At 44.4% G+C, this 15,936-nt stretch overlaps 1 protein-coding gene across 2 annotated transcripts in view; it reads left to right on the top strand.

Moving 5' to 3' along the window:
- Positions 1-540: 540 nt before the first annotated feature.
- Positions 541-15,936, top strand: part of AGPAT4 (1-acylglycerol-3-phosphate O-acyltransferase 4) — a 55,008-nt gene continuing 39,612 nt past the window's right edge. Inside the window, exon 1 of one of the 2 annotated variants that reach the window (XM_088666301.1) lies at positions 541-627. The gene's annotated coding sequence lies outside the window, so the exon portion shown is untranslated. Of the gene's footprint in view, positions 628-8,501; positions 8,591-15,936 lie in introns of those variants that run through there. The other variant, XM_060272800.2, reaches the window with a different exon arrangement.

Genomic DNA, 15,936 nt, shown 5'->3' with positions numbered 1-15,936 from the left:
AAAAAGCCAATAGGAAGGGCTGCCAGATCAAGGAGCACATTGATCCAGACATGGGAAAGGATGGGAAATGTCAGGGGTGCAGAAGTTTATTAGGCCTCCGAGTGCTGCTAAACCAATGATGTCATTGGGGTGTGCCAGTGGCTGGAGACATCTGGACCATCTGTTGCCCACATGATGTACACTCATCTCTTGCTGCTGCCCCCCATTTTCAGCATACTTCAAGGATTGGGGAAAGGCAGGGGAGGGCCCCTCCCATGCAGGTATCTAAATGCTGATATACTTGTGCTGTAACTTATTTAAGCCAGTGCTTATACCAACAGCTAGAGAGGGCTGTAGGCCTATTCAGAAACAGATGGCCCCCGTGACAGATTCTGGCAGCTCTTTCTGAAAATCTGCTGCAAAATCTGTCTGCTTGGGCCCCAACACAATGCTGTTGTATTGTTTTGGCTAACGTTTGATGACATAGAAAGGAAACAGATAAGAAGCTGCCTTTATGAGTCCATAAGGAGAACTTGGTGAAATGCCCATTGAGTCCCACATCCTGTGCTCTGAGTAGCCAACCAGATGCCTATGGGAAGCTGGAAAACAGGACCTGAGTGGAACAGTGCTCTCCCTACTTGTGATTCTGTATGTTATCCGTAAGTATGCTTCAGTGCAATTTTACACATTTTTTGCTTGCTGCCTTGTGGTGTTTATGTGTATAGTGTAACAATAAAACAAATATATTAGACCATTGATTAGTCCCCATAGCTCAGTTGCTTCCCCGACTAGCAGCAGCTCGCTAAGATTTCATATGGGGGGGTTGCATCTTTCCAGAGCCCTTCTGGAGATGTCAAGGATTGAACCTGAGACCTTCTGCACATAGGCATACCCGGGGGGCAGGCAGGGACAGCTGCCCCCCACCCTAGAAGCAAAAAATTAACATATTTTACAGACCATAACCAGCACTTTTCCCCTCCAAAAACTGAAGTGGAAAAGGGCAAACGGGAGGCGTGCTTTGCTTTAGCAAGAGCCGCTCAGTCTCCGCTTGCTGGGGGGGGTGGGCGGGCGGGAACACAGCTGTAACAAAAACACATCAAATAAATAAAGCAAAGTGGCTACCGGTAGTTAAGCAGTTAAGACAATGGAGCAGATATCCCCTTTCAGGCAAGATTTGATAGCTCACCACTTCACCCTATTGTTCTTCGGTGGGAGTTGTTAATGAGCACTCAGGGATCGCATTAAGAGTTCTATTGGCAATTTAATGAGGGTGCAGAGAATTCAGTTTGACTGAGGTGGCTCTGCAAGGCTAAAAGGAAGTGAATAAGAAAAGGGGGGCTGTAGCTTTGATAGACACAGTGATGTTTATAAAAAGCAGTGGTGTTCCAGTCTGCCCCTCCTCCTGCATCTGTATACTTTGTAAATCAAGCGGAAAGAAAGCTGCTTACAAGGCTCCTGTACAGGCGTACCGGTATCTTCCTCTTGCTGCAGAGTTCCAGCATCACAGCGTCACCCAGAGGCACCCACAAATGTGAGTTATCCCCCTCTCTATTTCTTCCTTCCTTCCCTCCCTCTTCCATCCTTAATAAAGTATGGGGGGCAGGTAAGCCCCACATAGAAAGCCCATCAACATGGGGGGTGACTCTTTCAAATACGGTATTTGCCAGTAATTGGGGGGGCACCTAGGCCTCTAGGAGTTGGCTGCTATGCCTAGGAAAATTCAAGAAAGCGGAATGATGCATATGCTGTGGTAAAATATCAATAGAATCATAGAATTGTAGTCGGAAGGGACCTCAAGGATCATCTAGTCCAATCCCCTGGAATTTTTTCCCCAAGGTGGGGCTTGAACCCACAACATGCTGATATGCAGCAATGCCTCGGAGCCGTCGTGACTGCGGCTGTGCCTTGCCTCGCCCGCCCTGCCACCCCCTCTCACCTGCCCAACCCTCCCGTCCTCTCCAGCCAAGCAGGGTAGCCGCCAACGGTGCCAGCCCCAGAAGCACAAGGTGGCCGCTGCTGCCGCCGCCGTGATATCGTCAGGCCCGCTGGCCCTGTAGCCCCGCCCACATTCCCACTTCATGGCCCCTCCCCTCCCGTGCCTTGGCCCCGCCCCTGAACGACCATGGCTTTCCCCCCCCCTAGTTTTGATCCTGGGTACGCCCCTGCTTCTGCATGTGAAGGAAGGGCCCTGTCACTGAGCCTTTTATAGCATCCCTTGTTTCCTGCACCACAGTGTTCTATATGCAGCAAATGAGAAGGAGAGAGAATAATCATTGCTTTTGCCAGAGGGCGTAGATATGAGAGATTCTGGCTTTGAGCCATTGTGAAAATAATTTTTAAAGACTTCCTCAGGAAGAAAGTGTGTTCAGAATGTTTCAGTCTTAGAAGCAAACATTTGCAAGGAGCTGGAATAGAAGAGAAAGTCCAGAACGCTTGCACGTCTTTAATGATGGCTTGCTGTATATGGTTATCTGCCATTAACTAAAAAGCACAGTCATGGCATGTCATAATACTGATCCTGTGCACGCAAAGGGAAATGTTATCCACCACCTGTAAAATAATGCACAGGAAATGATGACCTAGAGCAAAAAGGTATCGTCATCTTATCAGCTATCTCATGGGGTTGCTCTATTTGTGTGAGAGTTCAGCCTGAATAGTAAAAGTAAACTATTTGCAGAGATAGCAATGGCTTGGATCATAAGTTTCATTCTGTAAACAATAGAAGAGTTCACATCCACAGGCCAGAGCTCTCCCATCTTCCTTCTCCCTCTACTGCCCGCTTAACATCTCCTTCCTCTTCTTTTACTGCTGCAGACTACAGGGAACTTGGGAATGGTGTGGAGTCTGCAAAGTGGGGAAGAGTTGATGGCTGCTTGTCCCCTGCATAAAAATGGAGGAGCAACATTGGCTAATGATTCTAGTGGCATTTGAAGCAGGGGTTAGGGCCCATACCTAAGCAGTTTGAGTACACCAAGAGGCTTTTGTTTTTTAAATTCAGTACATTAAATTTACCAATCATAATCCAACTAACATTTCAGATTACAAAGGGACAAATGAGGCCCAAAGATACAAGAGAGAGAGAGAAGATTATTCACAGTACTAGCATCATTAGTAGATGTGTCACAGTATTATTCATAGTATTGTTGTGAGTTTTTTGGGGGTGGGTTAGGCTGTATTCCTGAGTAGCTTCTCATTCCTGGATCCAGCAAGGATTCAACTGTTGGAATAGCCAGACCAGCTTCTTGGTGAGCTAATAGCCCCTAAGTATGAGTGGTTAGGGTAACAAAGGAAGTGGCTTTGTTCCAGAGGGCAAATGGGTGGGTCCTGTCCCTCATCTGGCTGGTAATGAGAAACCATATATCCTAAAGACACCAGTCTCCACTGTCCCTCATTACAAGGAAACATGTACCCTGGGTAAGTTCCTGCAAACCCTGGAATCTCACACAATTTGGAGATTGGGGTGGTGTGCAACAGTGTTAACATCCTGCTTGATGAAGAGTCGTGGAAAATGTGAAAGCTTGCTCACTGATTTTGGCTTCTAACCACTAGGCAATGGTGACCAATCTGGTCCTTACTCTCTGGTTCCGTTCGGAAAAAACTACAATGTTGTTCTTTGTTTTTATTCTGTGGTGCAACAGACCTGAGTGTTACAGTTAAGGCCAAGCAGTCTGTGGTTTTTAAAAACCTGACCCACAAGTGAGCATCCCACTATTGCACAGGGTTATCTTGGCTATCCAAACCTTTCAGCAGCCTTCCCAACCCTCCAGCTCTTTTGGGCTACAACTCCCATCAACCTCAGCCAGTGCACTTTGCTGATGGCACCTATAGTCCACAACAGGTTTGGAGAAGCTGCCTTACAACTCCATCAGTAGCATGGGCAAAAAAAGGGGTCAGCAACCTTTTCCAGCCATGAGCCAGTCCACCGTCCCTCAGACCATATGGTGGGCTGGACTATATTTGGGGGTGGTGGTGAACGAATTCCTATGCCCCACAAATAACCCAGAGGTGCATTTTAAATAAAAGGACACATTCTACTCATGTAAAAAGACGCTGATTCCCGGACCGTCCACGGGCCGGATTGAGAAGGCGATTGGGCCGCATCTGGCCCACGGGCCTTAGGGCAAAAATGAGACCAGAAAACAAAGAGAGCCCCACTGAGCATGTGCACTCTAGGGTGCTCCTTCCCCCTCCCTTTTCTGCATTTAAAATGCCATTCATCCTAACAGTTGCTATGGCATCCCAGTTCAACTTTTGATGAACTGCAGTTCATTCACATCCAATGCCACTATATTAATCCATGCAGCATTCTGACATAAAGGCTTAATGATGATGGCAGTATCCACAGTGAGAGGCTGTAAAATGCATATAATTATGCAGGTGATTATCCCTTCTGTAAACTTCTGAGAATAAAAATGAGGGTGATGATCAATGGCTTATTTGAAAGGACAATCTTCCCTCCATCCACTTCCTTCCTTGTACCCATATAAAACTACTACCGTATATGTGTGTACCCATATGTGTACCCATATAAAACTACTACCAGTATACTACTTAGGTTAACCATTTAATCTAAATTTGTGTACTGTACATAGAAAATTCTACACTAGCTTAACACACCCTCATTGTGGTTGGAAAGGTAGGGGAAGGATAAATACTAAAGGTCAGAGCTGAAATGAGGAAGGAAGAGGCAGGTCTGTATGGAGAAGTGTTGTAACAGAAACAAAATGTAAACATTTCAAAAAAAATTAATTTGAAAAGCATCCGCTTTGAAAGATAAAAGATACACTGGATGTTTGCTTCACATCACTCATGAGAGTCCACGTGTATGGGTTCTGCAATTAATACAATCATTAACCATCTTGTAATCATTACTGGTTTAGTTTTGCAGAGTTTTAAAGTAACACATTACCATGCAAAACCAAAAGAGACACATGTTTCAATATAATTTTATACAATTATTTATTAATTCCATCCTAACCTACTTGGGTGGCGCTATGGTCTAAAAAACCACAGAGCCTAGGGCTTGCTGATAGGAAGGTCGGCAGCAAGTGCAAGTAGATAAATAGGTACCGCTCCGGCAGGAAGGTAAACGGTGTTTCCGTGCGCTGCTCTGATTCACCAGAAGCAGCTTAGTCATGCTGGTCATGTGACCACTGTGTGTGTGAGGACAAATGCCGGCTCCCTCAGCCTATAGAGTGAGATGAGCACCGCAACCCCAGAGTCATCCGCGACTGGACCTAATGGTCAGGGGTACCTTTACCTTTACCTTTACCCTCCTTTGAAGGAGTTTAGGATAGAGTACAGTGGAACCTCGGGTTACGTACCGTCCTCCTTACGAATGCTTTGGGTAACAGAGCTCCACTAAGCTGGAAGTAGGTGTTCCTGGTAGCGAACTTTGCCCCGGGATGCGAGCAGAAGTAATGCGCCAGTGGCACAGCGGCAGCAGGAGGCCCCATTAGCGAAAGTGCATCTGAGGTTAAGAATGGTTTCAGGTTAAGAATGGACCTCCGGAATGAATTTCGTTCGTAACCGGAGGTACCACTGTATATCGTTCTATTCTGCCCATACTTTCACAACACCTCTGTGAAGTAGGCTAGACTGAGTGATGCAGTAACTGGCTCAAGGTTCATTCCTACCTAAGTGAGGAATTTAATCTGGCAATCAAATGGTCGGTGGCTGGGTATATATATAATGTGGCAGCAAATCAAGTGTGTTGGACATGAGTCTAGACTTCATATTATCTGGTTGCTTAGTACTGGCTTTGAGTACACACAAGTAATTTTACTTAAATTAGGGGGAAAGGCCATACACGAGCCATAGCAAGAATATAGATTTCTATCTTCTGATAGTGGCCAGGTGTATTATTACTCAGGGAGGTTCACAAACAGGATATTATGATGATGGTGATATTGATCCCATTAATCCCCAGCATCTGCTAGGCAGAAGCATCTTTGAAAACTCTGGCTATTCTTTCAGCTGCTATAGCTAGTAGTCATGGTATATTTATCTGGCATGCATTCATCATTTTAATGTCTTTTTTTTTTTTCGCTAGAGGCCATTACAATATCCTGTGGTAATGGAGTGCTGCCCAATTATCCAGTTTATAAATAAGTGCTTCCTTTTGCTTGTTTTCAATCAGCTGGTTGTCAATTTCATTACACTGTATGTTCCTGGGTTTTTGCATTTTGAGAATAAATAAATTGGGTTGGATCCGGCTGAAGAGCTTCCTGTTCTCCCAGACTTTTTAATTACAATCTATGGAGTGCTTCTGTTTTTGCATCAAATTCACCCTTGCTGTGTTTTATCCTGGTTTTAGTTGTTCTGATTTTTTTTTTACAGGGCGTTTTCCTTTATGAGGTTTTTAAAGGGTTTTTTAATTGTGTATTTTACTGTCTATGTAAACTGGCAAGATTTTGAGGGGGGGTAATATAAACAATGGCAAGAAGGAGAATCTAGTTTCCCCCATCATGCATCAAGTATGCTCATTGCAATAAATAGGACAAAGGGCTATTATTCCATGCAACTACCTTTATTTCTGAGCCCCACCTGTTTGATAATAGTTCACTCAAAGCCTGTACAACTTCTGTTCCCCAGGCCAAACTCATCTTTATGGCCACATCTGGCCAGGTTTCCAGCACCCCACTGTCTGAGACTCAATAGTCTCAAGGGGTGTTGGCATGGGCATAGCCAATGGGGGGCTGGGGGGCAGCTAGTTCCACAAATATTATTGAAAAACATTGAAAGTACTCAATTATCTAGCAGTGTCCTATTCACCCCAGTAACAAAAATCCTAGCTATGCCCATGGATGTTGGTAATGTTACTGAAGCCTATGATGTCAACAAACCATTTACTAACCAGCTTTGAAGCTGCACCCATCTCTTAAAAGTGGGTTCCCTGCATTTTGATCAGTAATATGCCTAATAAGAAAGGTGAAATACTCCTAAATATAATACAAATTCATGTACAGTACAATCAAAATAAAACTTAAACGATTAAACCTAAACTATTAGTTGCTAATTAGACATTCTTAAGATATTTTATTATCATATAAAAGGCAGGTATAAATGTTAATGGGTGAGGTTTACCACATCCGTTATTTTGAAATTGCTATGTAATAAACTTCATTGTATTGGAGAAGACTCTAAAACAGAAAACTTACATTATGACATCGATCCTGTAATACCCAATTGCTTGCCCAGTACTGATTTTTTATAAAGTATTTTTTGCTGTTTTCAGCATACTGAAACTCCCAATGACTGCTTCCATATAGGTATTACATAGGATTTGGGATAAGATATTTCCAAATTGGGATGTGGGTGGCGCTGTGGGTTAAACCACAGCGTCTAGGGCTGGCTGATCAGAAGATTGGTGGTTCGAATCCCCACGATGGGGTGAGCTCCCATTGTTCGGTCCCAGCTCCTTCCAACCTAGCAGTTCGAAAGCACATCAAAGTGCAAGTAGATAAATAGGTACCGCTCTGAATGGAAGGTAAAAGGCGTTTCCATGTGCTGCTCTGGTTTCACCAGAAGTGGCTTTGTCATGCTGGCCACATGACCTGGAAGCTGTACGCCGGCTCCCCTAGCCAATAACGCAAGATGAGCGCCGCAACCCCAGAGTCAGTCATGACTGGACCTAATGGTCAGGGGTCCCTTTACCTATTTCCAAGTAAACGTACATTGTCTTGGGCTGCATCTGGAGCCCAGAGCCAAAAGCTTCCATGCACCAGCTAGCACTTTTAGCTCTCTAAAAGCATTCAGATATCTTTGTCATTCTGGGTAATGGTAATACACTAAATCTCTTTTCCTTTTTATTTATTTCGAACATCTGTACCGCACTCTTTCGCCAAAAAAGGCTCCCAGAGTGGTTTGCATACAAACGAAATAAGAAAGTCCCTACCCACAGGCTTATAATCCTGAAAGAAAAATTACTTGAGGCACAAGGGAAGAGGGATGCAAAGGGATCAGGGAAATCAAAATTCAATCACAGATTTCTAAACAGTTGACCAGGTAGCACAGTTCCAGGGGCACGGCGGCATGCCTGATGGAGCTGGGTTTCCAGCAGAGCTGAAATAATGAGCCTCGTTGCTTCCTTTGTCTCTCCCTCTGAAGCAGCCTAATAGAGTGGCTGCCCCCAGGTGAGGGGAGAGGAGGCCTGATGGAGCTGACCTCTCACAGCTGTTGATGAACTTTCCAGGTGAATGAATAATGATCTAATTTGGAGGCGGGCCACGCTCCTCTGGCCAGGCAGGACACGAGGCTCCTTCTGCAAGAGCCATGTGCGTCTTAGCCTAGGGGAAGGAAAAGATGCTCCACCGAGGGCTTTTGTCTGGAGATTGGCTTCTGCAACAGCTGAAAGCCAAGTGTGTATTGGTTGCGGGGGGGGGGGGCGTCTGCTTGACGGGGCTTTGGAAAAAGAGCGAGGGAAGCAGTCCCCTTTTCTCTCTCGCTTTGCAAGGAAGTGACCGAGAGGAGTGTCAGCGAAGGAGCCTGTTTTCCTTTTGCGAAAGGGACCCACCCCGAGGGAGGGCGGAGCCTGCCTTTCTTCCCCTCGCCGCTCGTGTCCCGCCTTTGCTTTCGCCCAGCGCCGATGCCGAGGGCTGCCTTGCGCCAGGTACGTGTCCCGGCAACTCTTCTGGGCAGCTTCCTTCTGGGGAAGTTGGCGTGCAGGGCGAGTGAGCGCAGAAGCGTCTCCAAGCGACGCAAGTCGCTTTGCTCAGGCCATGCAGAAACCGTCGCTTGCTTAAGTCTCAGGAGGGACAGGGTTTGGGGGCTTTGGAGCCGGCCGTGTCCCTGGAAAGAGCTCGCTCGCATTAGTGGGGTTTTCCTCCTCCTCTCTCTTCCCCCCCCCCCACTCCGTATCTCCATTCATTGAGTGCGGCGGGGGGAGGCCGGGCAGCTGAAGGCAACGAGCATCTTCCCGCTACTTGTTGGCTCCCTTGGGCGCCGCGCAGCATGCTCCGCTCCAGCTTCCCTTCTTCCCCGTTTCCATGGAAACACCAGACCATCGTCGCCATATAGACTTCAGAATGACACCCGGCAAGGTCCCCGGTGTGTTTCGGATGGGTGCGTTTGTGTCAGGGTCGGACACGCGTTGGTTGCCTTCTTACGTTCGGCGAAGAGAAGGTGGGGGAGGGAACGGGGAAGCCAGACATTTGTGACATTCTGTTGACGGCCGCTTTGCTGAAGTTGCTTTACAGGAGGTGGAGGTTGTCTAAAATAATTAGCCGTGGCTAATGAAATGCAACAGGGTGCTCAAGGAGACGCAGCCTGACTCTCTCCCCAGATCTATAATTGTGGATTCAGTAATTTAGAGCCAAGGGTGGGAATTGCTGCTTGCCTGTGTGAAGTTGTGCCAGAATGGAGGGGGTTTTCTTGCCAGTGTCAAGAATGTTTGCTAGTGCTGCTTAAGACCAGGGATGATGTAATATTTCCTAGTGGAATATTGAATGAATCAATTTATTGCCGTCACTGACCAGCGTGATAGTGGAATATTTAGATTATATAAATCTTCCACCTTTTACTGTATCTTGTAGGTCAGGCACATCCAACTCTTCAGAGACTGTGATCTACTCCCCGTATATATAAAAAACAGGCAGTGATCTTCTCCTTGTCATTGGATGGAGGAGGAGCATTCATGGGGTGGGTGGATTGCCCAGAGTTGTTGAGCTTTTGGGGGGTAGGTTTGCCCAGAGTTCTTCAGCTTTTATTTGTTAACTTTTGGTAAACTTCATTTAATCCCACGATCGGTAAGGGTCCCGCGATCTACCGGGATCAGCTGGGGAACTACCCATAGATCGCGATCTACTGGTTGGATATGCCTGTTCTAGGGTATTTTTGTTGCAAATTTTTGTGTGTTTGTGTGAACTGTTATTGATTACTGGTACTGTATTGGATGCAAGATAACATAATGCATGTGATAATAAGGATTGTCTAAACTTAAGAATGAGTAAGATTTCGGTTCCTTTAGTTCCTTTAGTTCCTTCGGCCCTCCAGATGTTTTGGACTACAATTCCCATCATCCCTGACCACTGGTCCTGTTAGCTAGGGATCATGGGAGTTGTAGGCCAAAACATTTGGAGGGCCGCGGTTTGGGGATGCCTGATTTAGGACCTTAACATTCTTGGAGCAGAAAGGAGCAGAACAGAGCAACTTCTATAGGGCTATGCAAGCTGCCCTTTGTGGCTCCTTTTGAACTTCAGAGGCTTTTGAACTCCAGGGATGCAATACATCTTAATTTAAATTGGTGTAGTTAGTTAATGGAACATGCATAGCATCCTATGCAGAAGCCCTTCATAGTCTTTAGTCCATTAACTTCAGTGGGCAGCTGTGACCAACTGCAAAGAGCCAGGCTGTACTCTAGCTGAAGTTTGGCTATGCTGCCTTAAGTCACTAGAGAAATTTACTTAAAGGCAACATGATAATTGCCTTTCAGGTCACAGCTGCACAGCTGTTTACTTTTAGGGAGGGCTTATGCATGCCTCAAACAATCTCTGCATTTCTCAAAGCACTGCACCTTCAGAATATGCTGGTTGTGGCCTGAACTGTAGACAGAGCAGCTGTTGGGGTATGCAATCTGCTCTATGTTTGTTAAAAGCAATACTTTCTGTAGCTTTTGTTCAACACTGCTATGATGTTAAACCAGGAAGTGCAGAAAGCAACCATGGAAACACAATCTTGGTGTTCTGGGATAGAGCTTTGTCCTATTTGACTTATACAGGAGAGCTTGGTGGATATTACATTTCCACCCTGCCCACCACTCGATGTCTGCAGTTCAGGGAGAGGGCCTAAAGGCTTGTGCATGCACCTGGGGTAGTAAAATAGAATTGGTGCTAGCCCAAAAACATTCTGCTTCCTGGAGTGGAGCCTAAATGGTACCCCCACCCCACCCACAGAGGTATCACTGCACCATTCAGACACCACCAACCAAGCCTTGCCTTTATCTTCTACCCCTGCCCCAGTGCCACCTGAAGTAAGTGTGATGCATGCCAGCCTTGGTTGGAATACATTTTGACCTTGTTTGCATGTAGCAGTAAACCATAGTTTAGCATATGAGAATGAGTTGCAATAAGCTGTGTTGTGCATTGTCTTTCTGTCTTTGGCATGATTACAAGGAGCTTGGAAGCTTTTTTCTGTTTTAGATTAACCACTGTTTGTGATTATACTGAAACCAAGACAAGGTGTTGTGCTTCGTTTATGAATCTGGTTTGTTTTTGTTAACCACAGTTTAGGGTTTTGAATGCAATGTTAAACTGTATTTGAAGCACTGCAACTTGTGCAGGGCAGTGTTGGAGGCGAGGAGTCCTAAGATGAGGGTGAAGATAAGCCCTGGTGGGGCAACAAAACCTGACGCATAAAGCAGCAGCTGTTAAGAGAGGAGAGTCCCAGGTAGGAAATGGAGGGGAAGACTACACAGACGATCATATGACCAAGACAGCAAGAGAGGGAACTCATGAAAGAGACATGGAGTGAGCAAGTGGGTGAGTTTAGGAGAGTAATGGAAAAACCTCATGGAAGAATGTGAGCAAAGATGCATGAGTGGAGGAAAGGATATGAATGTGTGGGTGATACAGCTAACTGAGTGAAAAGGGCTTGTGCAGTGGAGACAGCGTTGCTGTGTTGTAAGTGGGAGGAAGAAAATGGAATGGAGAGGCAATGAGCAGAGTGAAGCTGTAACCTGCAAAGGAGCTGCAGGTGTGGCAGATTGCCGGGCCATAGGGAATTAAGGCAGTAAGGACTAGGGGCTGGCTTCCCCAGTGATGGGCAAAAGGAGCACTCCAGAGAAACTTGGGACCCTCAGGTTGAGAAAAAAGGGAATGAAAGAAAACTCTCACACTGAGATTCATCTAAAATGGAAATGAAAGTTTCCACTCTATTTGTGGAGGGGCAGCATGCAAGCCTGAAGTTTGCTAGCTCATTTCTGTAATGCTAAACCATGCTAAACCATGGCAGAAGAACATGTGGCCCTCCAGATGTTGTTGGACTCCACTCCAACCCCTCTCATCCTTGTCCACTGTTTATAATGGATGGGGCTGATGGGAGTCAGAGGGCAGGTCCACACTGATGGACAATGGGTTAGCAGGGTTCAAGGCAGAGGTCTTTCACAATCCTACTGGAGATGCAGATGATTGATTGGGCAACCTTCTGCACCTAAAGCTGGTGCTCTACTGAGCTATGGCTCTGACCTTGGTGAGTATCAAACATAGGAACCTGGCTAAAGGCTTTTTGAGGGGATAGAATAGAAGGGGGCCCTTCTCTTGATCCTACCACCCTCACAGGCATACTTGGATGCAGGAGAGAGCCTTGTTGGTGGCTACTCCCAGACTTTGGTACTCCTTCCCTAGATAAACTAGACTGGCTCCCTCCTTGTTGTCCTTCTGCCAGCAGGTGAAGACCTAAACAGGCTTTTAGGAACAGACTGCTTTTAATGGAAGGCCTGATGCTGCTTTCATTGTAATTACTAGTTTGGGTTTAATAGATTTTATGTGTGTATATAGTTTTTATCAAAGTTTAATTCTTTTTTAATGATTGCTTTTTCTTTGTTTTTAGCAGTTCTTATTTTTATCTGTGAGTCACTTTGAGTCCCATCAGGGGGAAAAGGTGGGGTATGCATAAAAATATAATCAGTGTCATCCAAACTCTAACCACAATGTCAATGTGATGTATCTGTGTTGCAAGCGAGGCATAATTATTGTTTTGCATACAGGTACTTTTCATGGCTACTTATGTAAGAGACTATGGCGTTTCATCTAGCAAGCTGATCTGTGACCCTCATACTTCCAGAATTGAGTCGGAGCTCTTACATTCCCCACTTCCTTGCAAAATGGAATTAAGATTATGGGATTTTAAAATACAGTATTATGGTTTTCAATAAATTTATTTTGGTTCCTGAAGTTGTGTACTGGGGTTGCATTGGAAATCTTTGCTCATAGTAAATTAAGGAATTAAACTATTTCAGAAAACTGTAGTGTTTAGACAGACCCTGACAATCTGAATTTTTAACCAGCCAGTACCTACTGAAGTTTATTGATATTTTAATTATGTTTTATGGATATTTATAAACTGATTTTATTTATTTTTTTAAAATTGCAAGACACCCTGATACATTTTATTAAAAGTGCTGATTATGAATAAAGGAATAAATGAAAGTAACAAAAGTGTTCTATAGTTTAAAGCTACATACCTATTGTTGTGTGAGCTTTCGTAGAAGGAAACCTTTTCACCAGTCACATAAAGTGGATAGTGCAGGGGCTGGCTGTTGTTTGGGTCAGGATTGTGAATGATGGACATTAAATATGACCTTAAATACTTCAATAGCTTGGCAACTACAAAAACTGGCAATTAGACACCCACAAGCTTTTCCTCTGAGGCTCACCAAACTTCATATTCGCAATGGGGTGTAGTGTAAGTGTATCTTTTTTTCCTGTACAAGCTAAACATGTTTTTGAGTTTATGGTCTTATGAAGGGTGTTAGCTTTTGTCCTGAACATCATTTAAATAGAGATTACATATGGGAATGGTGAAGTTTATTCTTTATTGCTACTGTACTGAGTGGAGTTGTGATAGTTTATTGGAGCACATGCTTCAGTTCCAAAGTATACAAAGTGATTTAGTGAAATCTTGTGGCAACTCCATTCTTCGTTTATATTCTCTCCACCTTCAATGTTCAAGACAGAATCTGCTTGAAAAGTACAGCTTGAACAAGGGCTGACATTAGTTGTTTTCCCGGGAAACTGTTAGATTAAACCACTTCAAGCTTTCTAATGTACAAACCTGACAGGTTGTGTAAACCTACACTTTGCATTCTGTTCTGAATTTCTTCTGAGGATTTTGGATCAGGCTGTCTTCAGTGGTTGTAAAGTTGCAGGACACTCTGTGAATGACATCATCTGAAACTTTCCCCTAAGTAATCAAGGGAGCATCTTTTGGTTCATGGAAATGAGTTGCACCAACACATTGCTGTTATAAAACACAATAATGCCAAGTTAGAAGCATAGAAGCAAATACTTCTTTAGACAACACCGACTTTTTCTGGTGGAATGATTTTGGAACAAAGGAGAGTTAATATAAGACAGGAAGTCTCCTGTAAGAAAAAGTGTTTAAATATTTAATTTGTAAAACTTGGGGCCTCTACACCTCTCCCTTTTGGCCCTTAGATTTACCAGGTCGCAATGCTGGAGTGATAGTAGGAGACACAGCTAGCTAAAATATCCTTGTTACAACATAGCAATCCTGTGGTCTACAGCTCTCAGACTTTTATGTTTCTTTGGCTGTGCATTTCCTTATTTCGTGGCCCCAGACCTGCTTTCTTCAACTCCATGTGCTGAACCACTGCCTACTCTGTTGTTTTCCCCACGTCATTCCACTTCTTGATTCACTGTGACTTTTACTAGCCTTTGTAGCTCTCCTCTACCCTTCAACACAAAGCACAGAAGCCCCTGTGCCTGGAATCTGTCAGGGGCACAAAGCATTGGCAGGGTATGAGTTTAAGATGCTATGAGCGGTGGTGGAACTCTATTAGAAGCTACAAATAACATTCTACATGCTTGTCTTAGCTATAGCTCTTTCTGGATCCTCCCCCCTTGCGACCTATAAGAAAAAAAGAAAATGCCCCAAATGTCCTGTTTTTCTATTGGAATCATGGGGAATTAGTGAGGTTGTTTTTTAAGACGATATTCTGCTGAAGGTATGTAGCATGCAGATCTTTATGTAAGACAATTTTAGAATTTTGGAGAATTGCAATTCCTGTGTCTATGGTAGACATATATAACACTTGGTTCCAGATGCATTTTTCTGCCATCATGAGTGGAGAGTTCAGGGCCTTCTCATACACACACACACACACACTGAATTGCTGCTTACCACCTTCTGGTGACCTTTGATTTCTTTGGAGATACAAGAAGACAAGCGTCTTCCATTGGCTGCCCTTTTGATCTGGCAGCCTCTGCCTTGCAGTTGAGCTTTTCATCTCTCCCCTCAAAGGATTGTATCACACTCACTGCTACAGAACTAAAAGAGCTTTCATACTAAGGCATTCATGCTTCTAGGACTGCAATCCTATGTGCATTTACCTAGGAATAAGCTCCGCTTAGCAGAGTATATTTTCTGGGTAAACATGATTCATAAATATACTAAATTGTACACATTTATTATGGAAAAATATGAATCCCTGTGACCCATGTGTGTGAGGTAGATAACAAAAGAATAGTCAGAGTGCCTGGATTCAAAATACAGGACTAAACCCGCTCTCCAGCAGGAAAGAGCGTTCAGTAGCAGAGTTTAAACTCGCAAATGTCAGGTCAGAAATATAGGTTTTAGACCCTTTTATCCCATTTAGTCTGCTAGCAAAGAGCGCTCCTCTCTTTCTATTCCTCTCACAATGAACGGACCACTTACTGTTAAGTAGGTTTTAAATTCTTCACTTACAAAATGTAAGTAGACAAAATGTTTACTTACAAAATTCTTTACTTACAAAATTCATGCATTTATCCAAGCAGAGGCAAGGAGAACACAGGCAGAATACTCTTGGGTTGTTGGCATCTGTCTGTCTTGGGAGACAATGGAGGAGTGTGCCTTTGGCGGGGAGGGAAATATAGAAGGATAGCTTCAAACACATGCCCCAAGCCTGGAGCTTGCTTTGGCATGTCTGTCTTAGTTACATGTCAAAGAGAGAGAGGGAAGATGAAGAGAAGACTTCACTTCTCTCTCATAGGAGAAGAGGAGGTGTGACATAGCTTATTCTAGGAATCCAGCTCTATTGACTTAACCCCTTCAGCTCTATTGTCTTAACCCCTTGTCTTAAATTGAAAACAACTATTCCAGTCCCAACCACCCAAATGACTTCCAAATTTCCAGAAATTTCAGCAATGCTTGTGAGGATTTGCTAACTGCATGACCCAATGAGATTCTCAGTTTTATCACTTCTGCTGTTGCTGCTATGTTGTACAAGAAAATCTCTGA

The sequence above is a fragment of the Zootoca vivipara genome, chromosome 3 (genome assembly GCF_965207765.1).
Source record: "Zootoca vivipara chromosome 3, rZooViv2.hap1.1, whole genome shotgun sequence".
NCBI lineage: Eukaryota > Metazoa > Chordata > Lepidosauria > Squamata > Lacertidae > Zootoca > Zootoca vivipara.
The sequence above is the reverse complement of the archived record's forward strand: the minus strand, read 5'-3'. Positions and strand labels throughout refer to the sequence as shown.